Here is a 13285-nt window from a genome sequence, read left to right on the forward strand (position 1 = left end):
AACTCAGTGTTGTTTGTAAAAGACCCTTTAAATGATATTTGTGTACAAGGAAGTATAAGAGCATTAGTTAGTACAGCAGGACTTTCCTTTTCAGCCCGTCTGATTTTGAATAAGCAAAACTCCTAGGGATTTCCTTCCCCTCCCCCCCAGAATTAGTCAAAATGGAATACTAGTGTCCATCTAACAATAGAGAAATAGGCTGTATGAACATCCTATTAGTTAAACAAAATGTGTATTTCACAAGATTTAAAACACAGAATTATGAAAAAGGACATCAAATGATCTTTTCTATTATATTTTCAATTCATGTCAGGTCCAGCTTCTGTAAAATACATTCGACACATGCATACACATAGATTCACACATATTAGAAATAAAATACAATTTTATTATTTATGGCCCAAGCCTCATTTCCCACTGCTTTTCTCTCCTCATGCTCTGTTTTAATGTCAGCAGTTTTTAAACCTATCTTACTACATTCTCTAGTTGTTTTACTCAGTATATTCTCCTTTATTTTTCTCATGCAAATGATATTCATTCTTCAAGGCCAGGCTCAAATTTAATTACTATGTGAAGCTTTCAATTACTAACTTTCATCTTGGATTATATCCTATTTCACTTTTTAAAATCTATCATAATTGTTCATGACCATATTTCACATAATTAACTATTGCTTAATGCTATTTTTTGTGTTTGTCAATAAAATTGTAAGTTTCTTAAAGGCGTGCGATGGGCGCCTGGGTTGCTCAGTTGGTTAAGCGTCTGCCCCAGGCTCAGGTCATGATCTCAGGGTCCTGGGATCGAGTCCTGCATCAGGCTCCCTGCTCAGCAAGAGGTCTGCTTCTCCCTCTCCCTCTGCCCCTCTCCCCCACTTGTGCTCTCTCTCTCTCAAATAAATAAATAAAATCCTTTTAAAAAGGCAGTGGGATTTTCATATGCATCTTTATTTCATGTAGCATCTAATAATCTTGATTATATAACAGGTGTTCAATTAATTGAACATTGGTTAATCTACCAGACCTCCTGATGAAAATGAATTATTTTCAAATAGTGTAGTAGTTGATGATAAATAAATAATATGTCAAAGGGAGTGTGGTAGACAGAATGTATTTTACAGAATGTAAAAGATGTACACAACAGATGTAAAAGATGCCTGGGTGGCGCAGTCGTTAAGCGTCTGCCTTCGGCTCAGGGCGTGATCCCGCAATCCCGGGATCGAGCCCCACGTCAGGCTCCTCTCCTGGGAGCCTGCTTCTTCCTCTCCCACTCCCCCTGCTTGTGTTCCCTCTCTCACTGGCTCTCTCTGTCAAATAAATAAATAAAATCTTTAAAAAAAAAAAAAAAAAGATGTACACAACCTAATGGCCAGAACTTGCATAAGGAAGGATTTATAAGGATGGTCTTAATTATGTAACCAAAGTAACATGAGTTCGCTCCTTGGTAAGTTACAGGTACAGACTACATCAGGGGGAGAAAGGAAACTTTATTTACAGCAAATAAGGAGATCATGGGGAATAAATTCCAAAGATAAGACTCTCCCAGGGGGGTGAGAGGGTTTCTTTCATTTAGAGTTTGGATGAATATTCAGAAAGGTTGTACAGGCATACTTAGAAATATACAGGCATCCTATGTGATGTTAATGGAGCTTGTGCTCCTCCTAGGACAGACTTCAACAGTATAATGAAGGAGAGGTGACGGCCGCACTGAGGGAAAAGGCGATGGGCTTTCGGAGCTGGTATAAAGCTGGGGGAGGTCTTGAGCTCCTCATCTCTAGTAAAGAATGCAGGGTCCCGCTTGCTTTTGAGACAGCCCTGGGAGTTTTATCACTGACGTATTCTCTCTGACAGGGTTAGGCTATTTCCTGGGTGATGAGACTGTTAGGTTTTTCATTCCCTTTGTTCCCTTAAAATCCTTAACTACAGAGGGTTTTGCCTTGCTTTGTAACCCGGACACCTCCGCAGAAGTGTACTTGGGCAAGTGAGGCGTGGAGAGTGGGTGGGGGGGTAACTGGGGGCCTAAAATGACTTTTCTTTTTTTGTTTTTTTAAGATTTTATTTATTTATTTGACAGAGATAGAGACAGCCAGCGAGAGAGGGAACACAAGCAGGGGGAGTGGGAGAGGAAGAAGCAGGCTCATAGCAGAAGAGCCTGATGTGGGGCTCGATCCCATAACACCGGGATCACGCCCTGAGCCGAAGGCAGACGCTTAACCGCTGTGCCACCCAGGCGCCCCCTAAAATGACTTTTCTTGTATCAAGAAAGCTCTGGTTCATCTTTCTTTTTCTGGAGACCCCTAACTTTCTGCTTCCAGTCACTTGAGAGTTATCCTGTTTTTTTTTTTTCTTCAGCCAAACAGCTGATTTACGTCCTGGGATCCACATGCAGTCCACGCATTCCCTCCTCTCACTCTTTTCCATGAATATTAGCCAAGTTCAATTTCAAGTTATCTAGTCACCAAGTCATACTTCTGTCCAAACAATAATTTGCTATTGTGTTTTCAAGCAACTACTGAGGATGCGGTTATAATTTACTGGTTCATTTTTCTCACATACAGTACATGCTTTAGGGAGGCTGAGGAAAATCAAAACAGATGAAAGCACCTTCTAAAAGAAAGTTGACCCGGAGAACATTAGATACGATAAAAAGAGACTCGTCAAAATTTCTTTTCTTTTGCTAATAGGAATATTTAGAAACATCTCTATGATTTTTTGTAATGATTGGTAAAACCGTGTTTTGCTTTTTTTTTTTTTTTAATCAGAGACACAGATTTCACCTCCAGCTTCTTAGCTCATTTATAGCATTGTGTTCATATCCTACCAAAAATGCTAAAATAAACTTTTGGGGCCAATGCTTGGCAAAACCTACTGCTTCATCACAGCTTTATTTCCCTTTATGTTATTTTCAAAGATTAGATATTTTAAGAAAATATATGTAGAATTAGGATCAGAATTTCACTACCTTAAAAACACAAACAAATGACCCTTTCTGAACAAAGTGTGTGAGCTTTCAGAACGGGGACGGGGGTGGGGGGGAGGGGAGCAAGCCCTGAAGCACCTTGTCTGGGAGGCTGTGAGTCACCATTCACATTTTAGATGCTCTGGCACGTGGTTAATTGGGGCCTAAATATTAAGTGCACATCAACTGTAGTGCTCTTGGCAGTCAGGTTCATAAATTTTCCTCAACATTTTTAAAGAGTGAAGTTGCTTCACTAAGAAGCTACATCGTTATTAAATAGCGAAAGGATGGGACCCACTAATTAGGAACTCATTCGGCCACTAAACTGGTCCTTTTAGAGATTACAATATAATTTTCCTATTAAAGGCTCTTTGATAGGCTTGAAGGAGGGTTTATTTGAAGTTCCCTTAATGCTAAGGAGAGAGAACTCCGCTCTTTGCTGCGTAGTCTTTGTAAAGGGACTTTTGAAATGTAAAAACGATGGACTAAGCAATGGTGAGGTATGTCGTTTGCATATGAATTGCTGTACGGCCGCTTCTCCTGTTTCATCAGCAAAGTACCAATTAAGCACCAGGGCTATTGTCTTCTAAATTAGCAAAGAAAAATTTCAGAAGGTTATATTTCAGGCAACAAATACTGCTCCAAATAGAGCTTCAGAGTACAAGTCTTCAAAACAAGAAAGAAAAAGAATATTCTGAAGCTCCTTTCTTAAATACCTGGCCTGTTACTTAGACATTTTACTGATTGAATTATATATGAAAAGTCAGGTCCTATAATCTGTAATTTGTGTCATTCTACAGAAAACAACCTTGAAGGATAAGGTCTTATTAGAGCAATATTAGGCTTAATCAGATTGGAGATGTACACCATTTTATTCAAAATGCTTAGGGACACTTAATGTCTGCTAGTTCATCCAGCTGTGTAATGAATTAGGAATTAGTATCTACTTTTGTGAACAGGTTAAAATCCCAGAAGTGATCTCAGCCTATCCAAGAAAATACACTAACATACCACAGTAGGGTACTTACTTACGAAAGACGCAAAGATGAGTCAGTCTACACGAATAAAACTTGTGTAAAGCTCCAAGCAGCTACAGTACTGTAAGGATTGCAGTTGTTTACAGGCCAAAAATCATAACATACCAAGAAGTTGATTTGTCATATTTCCTAGACATTAGCAGGTAAGTAGGAAATTTGGACAAAAGTTAAAGAGGTACTTTAATATTACTTCTTATGCTAATGGTAACTATCAATGAAAACTCAACTCATAATCCAATTAACAAAGCCCTCACAATGGTAAGCATAATAGGTCGGCTCTTGGCTAGCTCAGAGATCTGGGTACACATAAGAATCACCTGGGGAGATAAAAAATACAGAGTTTCCATTTCTGAATTAACTGGTGCTGAACTAATCCTCTTGGCAATAGCAGTTATAAAGTCTAAATAGAAAAGAAAAAAATTGTCGGAAATACGTTGGTGTGAGACGAAACAACCCAAAAGAGGAAGCCTATGGTAGTATAACATGGAAGGTCCATTCCCTACCATAGTGTTTTCTGGTGCTCACCACTGCACAAGGCTTGTCCTGCAGGGAGGTGCTGCTTTCCTGCTCACCGTGCCTACCGTTTATTCCAGTCCCTATGGCTATGGTTGAAGGGTAAGGACTGCATTTTATTTCCCTCTGTAGCCTTAGCAAATAGCTTATTACAAGGGATACATTAAATACAGAGTTATATATCTGTTTCTATCTATACTCACATACATTTATACACACATATTGAGTGTATGTGTATTTTAAATTGAAAGAGCTAGAAACTCTAAGCGTGCATTAATAAAGAAAACATAGATTTCTATTCTTTTACCCTCAGGTACATCCCCCTTCCCATAGAAACAGTATTTCTTAATAAAACTCAGTCTTGAAGCATTCCCTAACATTAATGTGCCCTGTTTTAAAAGACAATATAATGCAGAACAAGAAAGGGAAGTAAACAGCACCTAATCTCACTTGAGCATTTCCTTGTTAACTTTTAACTGTTATCCATCAGTGGGAGAAAGGCTCCTGTAAACTTAATTTGGGTACACAAATACATCCTGTTATTATCCTTTCTTAAACTCAAGTAGGAAACAGACACTTAAGTCAGCCAGGGTACTCTGCCAACAGCAAAAGCCCTTGGAACAATATTTGATTTGTTGGGGCTCAGGGCAGGCCGCCCCAAGATACGCCACAGTGGCATATTGATTATTTTGAATTAAAGTTACTTAAGGAAAAGCAAGCGCAAGAACACCCTGACCCTCCTTTGTGTCCAGAAAGCAGGAAATAAACCTCCCATGTGCTAGTTACTCTCCCTGCACCAGCAGGTAGAGAGACATCCTTATCATTAGAGATGGGAAGTCAGGGCTGAAGAAGCCCATATAAAGAAATCTTGTTACTGTTAATAATTTACTACCCCAGCCCAAATTCTGTTTAGAATTCCTTACTAAAGTTCAAAAAAAAAAAAAAAAAAAAGAAAAAAGAAAAGAAAGAAAGAAAAGTGTTTTCTTTGTACAGTCAATTCCTCACAAATTTATTTCTTTTTTTTACTAAAAAGTGCAAAAACTACCTGCCTTGGTCACTTCTTAGGTCCCATATCCAGGAGTCTTCTGTATATTGAAACTATAGTTCATCTGTCTTATGTCCATTCTTAAACCAGCCAGAAGGATCTTGAAGGGTATAGTAACATTTTTCCTTCCCAACAGACCCTAGATTCAGCATGTCTGGGATCCAGAGCTCCTGGGTACCCAGGATCTTGGCAAGTTGTTTTTGTTCAGTCTAAGAAGAGAGGCCTTTAATTTCATATATAGAGCTTACTAAAGAGAAGCCATTAAAGAGCATTTTCCTATGCCTAATTAACACTCTGAGTGTTCCCTCTGACTTTCTAGCATATTCCCTGCCTGGAAGGAAAGAAAACAAACAAACAAAAAAACCCCAGAAAAACAAAAAAACTGTGTTCCAGCAGTGTGCTGCAGTTCTGTATGATTTCTTTCACAGCTGTTCTGCCCATTAAGTTCACTTTCTTCACTATCCGATCCCTAGAAATATGCAGCATAACGGTCTTTTTGGTTCCCTATGCAGATTACTTGTCATTAGCAGTCAAGGATCATATTTTTTTGTCATAAAACATAGATTATAAAACTCATATAAACAAAAGGAACAGGGATTGAAACACACACACACACACACACACAATTCAAGTGTTCTTATTGAGGGAACAAAAGTTGTCTATCTCAATTTTTGCTAATTTCTATTATATCCCTTGGTACATTAAAGAACATAATTTTCTTCATAGGAGTCTTGCATAATTGTTAAATTGCAACCCATCTTAACTTGATGTCTTGCTGTAATGTAATATGGGTTCATCTCTATGTGACTCAAAGTAATACTGGTTTTTTGGCTCAGTCAGTTAACTGTCTGCCTTCAGCTCAGGTCATGATCCTGGAGTCCTAGGATTGAGCCCCATTTGGGTCCCTGCTTAGTGGGGAGTCGTCTTCTCCCTCTCCCTCTGCCCCTCCCCACTTGTATTCTCTCTTTCTCTCTCTCTCTCTCTCTCAAATAAATAAATAAAATCCTACCAAAAAAAAAGGAAAGAAAGAAACTTTTCATTGGTACCTTTCAATACAGTAGAGCAAGTATTAAAAGTTGTAAAATGAATGTCCATGGCTTGGAAGACAGTCCTGAAGATAATAAAGCATTCTTCAAAAATGTCACCTCATTAATATTCTAGAGGTTACAGATGATAAAGTATAGGAAGGCTGAGTCAAAATGATTTCAAATAGACTAACTGGTGGCATTTACAGATTTTCTCAGTGGCTTATGCACGTATTTTTTGTGTGTGTAGGCAAGGAATAATATATGATATTTTTTTAACCTAAATTAATCTACAAAAAACTTTTAAATCAGTATAAATTTTGTACTAAAATATCAGATAAGAAAGTATTGTGGTAAAATTTAATTGCCAGCATTCTTTATTCCGTAGTGCAACGTAAAATGACATCTTCCACTCAATATAGTCATACATTCAATAAATAGTACCGTAACTCCTCATCGAGGGGCTCACTGGAAATTACAGCACAGTTGTTATCCTCCTGCATCCACGTATCCATACACCACCCCCTCTCTCCTGCCCTTGTCCTGTAATGCATCCTTGTCCTCTGCCTTCCTGTTGTATCTGACCAGCAGGAAGCACACTCGCATCTTAGAGTGGGAGGAGAGGAGAGGGCACATATTTATTCCTGCACCTCCTTTTTCACTTTGCTGCAGATCTGACAAAGGCTGCATTGCTTACTGGCTCCAGTGTTTAGTGGTCCATTTTTTACTGGACTCCGTTAACTCGATTCCATCACTCTTATCCCTTCGGCATTAAAATAATGCATTTCGTTGAATCTAAGTGATATCACATACCACTTTTTGCCATTATTGTTCATCCCTAGGAGTTTGATTATCCATGTTGGTCTTTTAACTCTACTCAAACCTTTGTAAATAGTCTCTTCATTGAACTCTCCTCAATTAACCCCTTAAAGTATATCATCTTTTTCCTGCTAGAGCCCTAGCTAACACACAACCCCACTCTTTTGGTGGATTATTCTTTTAATGTCATCCGGAATTAATCTATTAATGTTAAATTTAGTTTTGGAGTATGTGTGTGCGTGTACCTACGTGCGTGTGTGTGTGTGTGTGTATGTAATTATTAAGATTGGCTGGTAGTTTACATTTGGTACTGTAGGAGCTGGAGCGGAAAATGTTTCCCTTCTTTTCTTCTAGGGTTGTTGGCTGGTTTAATAACTAAATCAACATAAGACAGGTTGACAGGAGAAAAATGAATTTCATATGTACAGGAGCCCCATAAAAGTATAAGACTCCCCAGTCAGGTAATTGCGTCTTATATAACATCCTGAGCTAAAGAGAAGGGGGCGGGGGTCCAGGGCGTGGGGAAGACAATTCACAGGAAGATGAGATGAGCAGATATCTGGTAAACTAATGTTTGCCATGCCACACATAGAAGTTTTCCTGATACAAAAAGTTAACTCTGGTCATAATTCTCTTTCTGGTACAGATTCCCTCTCTAAATTCTTTTAGGCAGTTAAGGGGGTGGTAAAATTTCTTCCTAAGTCTGCTAGGCCCCCATAATTTTTAGCTGGAAATGATCCACAAGCCAAAGTGGCACATTCTGGGGTGGCATAGTCTCAGTACTTACTTTTTCTTGTTTAGGTATCAGGGTTATACCGCATTTAAAAAGTTGGAAGCAGGGGCGCCTGGGTTGCTGAGTCAGTTAAGCATCTGACTTGGGCTCAGCCCATGATCTCAGGGTCCTGGGACTGAGTCCCGAGTCAGGCTCCACACTCAGGGGGGAGTCTGCTTATCCCTTTCTTTCTGCCTCTACCCCCACTTGTATGCTCTCTGTCTCTCTCTCAAATAAATACATGAAATCTTTAAAACCAGTTGGAAGTGTTCTTTTTCTTCTTATGCTATAAACCAATGTTATTATCACGTGATAACATGATTATTACATGCTATATTAAAGTTTGAAAATAAGGACTATGTGGTCCTGGAGTATTGGCCAATATAGCCTTAATATTCCTCTTAGCTTGGCTAAACTTTAGATAGGATTCTTCCTGACTCTAGGCCTTTGACCTCCCTTTTCTTAAAGCATTTACTTTAGAAAATTTATAGTTGCAAATACTTATTCTTCCTTTTGACAGCTTTACAACTCAGGAATGTCTTTCTTAGGAATGTCTTTCTTAGAGAGATGGAATATCCCTGTGAAATATAACCATCAGGGATAATAGCACCCCTATGTCCCATCTCTGTGGGAGAATAGGAGCCTAACTCCAACTTGTAAAACTACCTCCTGTCATGAAGATAGGAGAAAGTTTACTTTTCCTTTGGGTAAGTCCAATTAGCAGACACAAATGGCTTTAGAGCTCTCCCACCTCGTATCTTAATAACCCTTTGTTAGAGTATAATTAAGCTTAGAATCCAGTTTTCTCGCCTCTTGCAGTAGCCTTGGGTAAAGTCACCCTGTCCTATTTAACTCCGGCCAATGCAATTTTTACTTTGAAAGTCTCTTCTTGATAGTTCTCTTCTTCTTTATATCAGCTATTACTTTATACTTTTCCAAATACCACTTTTTATAGATTTATTAGAGTTCTGTTCACTTCTCCTTTCCATTTCAAAATTTCTGCTTTTATATTTATGAATTTTAATCCTTATGTGTTATTAATGTTATCAAATTGAATGTGTCCTTTATTATTTTCATTTTTTTGTAACAAAGAGTTTTAAGTGAAATAAGTCAAGCAGAGAAAGACAATTATCATATGGTTTCACTCATTTATGGAACATAAGAAATAGCAGGGAGATCGGTAGGAGAAGGAAGGGAAGAATGAAGGGGGGGAAACAGAAGGGGGAATGAACCATGAGAGACTGTGGACTCTGGGAAACAAACTGAGGACTTCAGAGGGGAGGGGGGGTGGGGGGTTGGGGGATTGGGATAGGCCGGTGATGGGTATTAAGGAGGGCATATATTGCATGGAACACTGGGTGTTCTACGTAAACAATGAATCATGGAACTTTACATCAAAAACTAAGGATGTACTGTTGGTGACTAACATAACATAATAAAAAATTATTATTAAAAAAAAGAGTTTTAAGGTGGTGAATTTCCTCTCAGTACAGTTGTTATTACATCTCATAGTTTTATTGATTGATTGATTGATTGAAGAGAGGGAGGAGGGGCAGAGGAAGAGAGAGAATCTTACCGACTCGGGGCTCAATCTCACAACCCTAAGGTCATGACTTGAGCCAAAATCAAGAGTTGAGCACTTAACTGACTGAGCCACCCAGGTGCCCCCCATCTCATAGTTTTAAACGTGCAGTAATAATTATTTGGCAATTGCATTTTGGTTGCATCTTTCATCCAAGAATTGTTTAGAAAACCATTGAATGAATTCCCACCTGCCTAAGTATTTTTTATTTCTATAATCACAATTTCCATATAGTGTTAAATGTGGTATGATCAGAGAAATTCTCTATAATTTCTATTTTTGGGAATTTAATAATTTTCCTTTTACTCAACATATGACTAAACACTGTATATTTCCTATGGATAATATTAGTAGGCAGATAGAAAGTTTATATTATTTAGAGTTTATTAAATATGTATGTTTTAAAATACTATATATACAAATAATCTCATTAATTGGATTATTTATATTCCTTAAGCCTACTTTCTTATGTACTTTGCCAGTGTCAGGGGAAAAGCAGAAAAATAATGCATAATTGTTGCTAGAGATTGAATGTTTGTATCCCCTAAAATTCATGTATTGAAATCATACCAGCCAAGGTGATGGTTTTAAACGTGGGATCTTTGGAACATGCTTAGGTCAGGAGGGCAGAGGCCTTATGATTGAGATTAGTACCTTTATAAAAGCAACCCCAGAGTGCCAGTGTCTCCTTTCTCCCACATGAGGTTACAGCAAAAACACAGTTGTCTAGGAAGTGAGCCCTTACCACACATCAAATCCGCAGTACCTTGATCTTCGGCTTCCCAGCCTCCCCAGAACTGAAAAATAAATCTTTGTTGTTGAAACCACTTAGAATATGGTATTTTTGTTACAGCAGCCCAAACGACCAAGGCAATTATGTTGTTTCTTTCAATCTAACTTTACTCATTAATAATAAATAATCACACTCCATTCATGATTTTTGCTTTGAATTAACATCTTTTTTTTTTCTGATAGTCTTATTTATCTCCCTTACCATTGTTATGACTATTAAGCTTTTTCTGGTTTCTACTTGAGCACTTTACGTATTTTCTCTTTCAATATTTCTGAGTGATTATTGGAATTTACCTTTTTTTTAAATTGGAATTTACCTTTGAGGATGATGTAGAGTTATATTTTTATTATGATTGCATTTTGAGTCATTATTTTTCTCCAGGCTTAAGAGTATTTTATTTACATTTATTATTTGTAAGAGGATTTCCTTCCTCTGCGTAATCAGTTCTCCAGTGACTGGGAATTTATATAATCTCTTTTCATTCTAGTTTTGTTGTTTCAAACAATATTCTTTTTTTTTTTTTTAAAGATTTTATTTATTTATTCGGCAGAGAGAGAGACAGCCAGCGAGAGAGGGAACACAAGCAGGGGGAGTGGGAGAGGAAGAAGCAGACTCCTAGGGGAGGAGCCTGATGTGGGGCTCGATCCCATAACGCTGGGATCATGCCCTGAGCCGAAGGCAGACGCTTACCCGCTGTGCCACCCAAACAATATTCTTAAACTTGTATAAAAGACAGCAGTTTGAGCAAGACAATAGGATATCTACTAACATGATCGTTACGTCATGAATGATGAGATAATATAGGTGGACTTGTTCTTTTTCTCTCCGTTTCTCCTTCATCGCTTAGTTTTCCTTTATGTGGAGCTACGTTTGTCTCATTGCAATCTTCGTTTTCGGTTCACCGCTATTTCTCAAAGACTATCAGCTTTGTTTCTGATATTTTTATAGCCATGTGCTACTTTAAAGCTTATCATATAAGAAGTTGTAGAAGTTGTAATTTTGTTTGACTTTATTGCATCCAGTATTATTCATATAACTTGTCTTTGCATTTATGTGTGAGTATGTATATGTACCTAATTTAATTATGGGATCAGCTCTATGGCAGCAACAACCATGTTCCTCATGTCTTCTTCAGGTCCCCACTATCCCTAGCAAAATGCTTCTCTACATAGGTATTCAGCAAGATTTTTTTTTAAATTTTGTTATTGAATTTAAAAGCTTGATGAAAATAAACCAGACCTGAAGAAATGCTCGGACTTCTCGTCTGTTAGCACCCATATTTCCCGTTTCTTCTATTCTTTTCTAAAAACAAAACAAAGTTTCACATTTCACAAAGTGTCACTAACTTCAAAGACTATTCTATTCCATTTTATTTATCAAAGTGAAGTGGGAGAGTGAGGTTCTTCTCTCTCAGAGTGGAAGAATGAATCTGTAGGACAAAAGAGAGTGAGTAGAGCGATTGAGTTTTATTAAGTAAGGATATAGAAAAAGCTCTCAGCAGTGAAAAGGGGTCCTGATAGGGTTGCCAATGTGGGCCTCCACTGATAGTCTTTTATTTAGAACTGACCAGGGAGTGTGTGGCTTTATCATTCTTGTGATGTCTTGATTTAAGTAAGGACTGGTGGTAACATCTTTAATGGCTTACTTCTTCAGGATCTGGTCACAATGTGACTGCCATTGAAAGACCCCACCTCTGATGCTCAGGGCAGGGTGGTCTGGTTTGTTCCCATAGCTCTGGTTTCCTGTGCCTCAGCATTTCTGGGATTTCTGTGAGCCTCACCACGTAGCCCCCTACCTAACTCTCCCTACCTACTCAATGAGACCCTTCAGATGGGTCATATACTAGGGGATGATTGCCACCATGTCTCTGTGGGGGCAGGAGGGTGGGGTAGAGATAAAGGAAGTTTCCAACGGAATTTTTATGTGTTAGAGTAGACTTATAGGATCTTGGGGATCAGGCTAAGATTGCCTTTTGCCCTTAGCAAAGTGTCAACATCCAGGCAGTTGAGTCCCTAAAGGACTGTCACTCGGTTTTCAAGGACCTGTCAATGGGCTGTAAGTAGTAAAGAAATTTAATAATTTTCTTTCTGCCTTTGTTTCCCATATCAAAAGGAAATAGTGGGGGAATGATCAATAACTGATATCGGAGATACACATGCCCTAATTCTAAAGAGAAACAATAAGAATTTTCATTTTTATGCAAAACAGACTCTAAAGGTTTAATTTAGTATGAGATAATAAAGGAAATTCTGCATTAGTGGTTCGTTTGTCACTGGATAGCCATTTTTATCCATATGTAGCAATATATGTGCTGATGAGGTGGAGAGAAGGAAAAGGTGTTTTAAGACTTGTATTTATGTAAAGCATATTGAAGAATTTTCATAGTTTTCAATTCCTGGCCAAATGTACTATTTGCATTATCTTGATTATGAATGCTGTTACATAATCCTATGAATCTCTTTATACATTTAAACCAGATCAGAAGAAGTGTAACTGTTAATTTTTTTTTTTTTTTTTTTTTTTTTTTTTTACTGAGAGTTGAAAGACCTTAGTTCCCAAATATTCCTGCCCAATTCTGTTTAACTAAGTTTCTGTAACAGGATTTCATTCTTGCTGTGCCTACAGACAGACCCATGATGAATACAGACTGTTTCCCCACACCTTTTAGGATTTGAATAGCAAAAAAATTCTTGAAACAAAACTTTGTCTTCCACAATAAAATAAAATCTTTAATTACTTGCCCC

The sequence above is a fragment of the Ursus americanus genome, chromosome 18 (genome assembly GCF_024610735.1).
Source record: "Ursus americanus isolate L20-20 chromosome 18, mUrsAme1.1.p, whole genome shotgun sequence".
NCBI classification, from domain to species: Eukaryota; Metazoa; Chordata; class Mammalia; order Carnivora; family Ursidae; genus Ursus; species Ursus americanus.